Raw genomic sequence first — 1838 nt, 5'->3', positions numbered from 1 at the left:
ATTGGCATTGACATCCTTAACAATGAATAAGTTATCATCTTCTGCTTCTAACTCCCAATGCCTTGGTCTCCATAGCCGTCTGTGACAACTAATCCCTCAGCTGCACCACCCTCCGGCTAAAGATATTCCGTCTCATCCCTGTTCTAGACCATCATCGTTCTCTTCTGAGGCCCTGCTCTCCAATCCTAGATTGCCCTACGAAAGGAACCGCCCTCCGCACTTCTACTCCAAGTAAGCATTTCAAAATTCGATGAATTTCAATGAGATACCCTTGCAGGGAGCACAGACACGGAGCTATCAAAAGCGCCTCGTTTGAATGCGTTAACCCATGCGTTCCCGTGAACCTACCCTGGACCCTCCAAGTGTCTTCTGACCAGTATCCTACATCTGTCAACATTACATTGTTGCTTTTATATTCTACTTCTCCTGAACTGAATATTAAAATTGCATTTGCCTTCCTTTACCACTGACTAAGCCTGGAAGTAAACATTTAGGGAATATTGCACAAGGTCTCTTTGCACCTCTGATTTCTGAAAACTATCATCATTTAGAGACGTTTTTTCAATTTTTTTTCTTCCAATATGCATCACCATACTACACGATTATCAATTTGACAAATCTTCGTCCATTCTCCTCAACTGTCTGATCTCAAATGTGCTTTGAATCTTTTGAATTTTTGAACACGTTAAAGGTACTACCTGGCATATAATTTCCTTTTTTTTAGCCTCCCTTCCTTCTTCCAGAGTGGAGTGAAAATCGCAATTTTGCAAACATCAGGATCTATTCTAGAATGTAATGATACATGAAGAAGTACTACAAGTGCCTCCAGAATCTCTTCAGTTACCACTTTCAGAACCCTGGGGTTTAGTCCAACTGGTCACGATGATATATAACTTCAGACCTTTCAGCTTCACAGGCACCTTCTCCAGAATCATAACATCTACTCTCACTTATGCCCTCTGACACATGTTTATCGGTGCCACTATGCTGGTGTTTTCCACAGCGCAGCTAGAAGCAAAATATTCATTCAGTTCGTCCGCCTTTTCTTTTTCCCCCATTACTACTTCTTCCGTGTCATTTTCCAGCTTTCTGATATCTACTCTCGCATTCCTTTTATTCTTCATATGTCTGAAAAATGGCATTTTCTCCATTATTAGCCATTTAATCTTTCCTATCATCAATTTTTATTTGCCTTCTTTTGATTTTTGAAAGCGACCCAAACCTCCAGCTTCCCCCTAATGCATCCCAAAAGCCCTCACTTTTGCCTTTATGCTGTCTTTACTTTCCAGTGTCAGCCACTGTTGTCTCATCCTCCCTATCGAATATTTATTCTTATTTGTGATGCATCTATCCTGCGCCTTTCCAGTTGCCCCCAGAACACCAGCCCTGCTGGATCTGCCGTTAACCCTGCTGGTGCCCCTTTCCAATCCAATTGGACAGCTCCAGACCTAGGTCGATGTTGTTTTCTGCGAGTGACGGGGTCGAGGACTGTTATCCTCCCTGATTTTATTTCTGTGAGTGATGGGGTTGAGGGCTGTTATAGTCCCTGATTTTTAAATTTCTGCGAGTGACGTGGTCGGGAACTGTTATTGCTGTTGTTTTTCCATGCCAGTGACGGGGACGAGGATTGTTATCGTTCCTGATTTTTTTTTTCTGCCAGTGACGTGTTCAGGGACTGATATTGTCGCTATTTTTTTTTTTTTTTTGCTGCGGAGGAGCAGGCACTTTGGGGTCTGCGAGATTTGTTTCTCTTTTTTTTCGTGCTGGGGTTGATGTTTGTCGTTACATCAACATCCATGACCTCTCTCTATTTAATTGCTGTCTGGAGCAGACAAATA

Source organism: Mobula birostris, chromosome 13 (assembly GCF_030028105.1).
Source record: "Mobula birostris isolate sMobBir1 chromosome 13, sMobBir1.hap1, whole genome shotgun sequence".
NCBI classification, from domain to species: Eukaryota; Metazoa; Chordata; class Chondrichthyes; order Myliobatiformes; family Myliobatidae; genus Mobula; species Mobula birostris.
The sequence above is the reverse complement of the archived record's forward strand: the minus strand, read 5'-3'. Positions refer to the sequence as shown.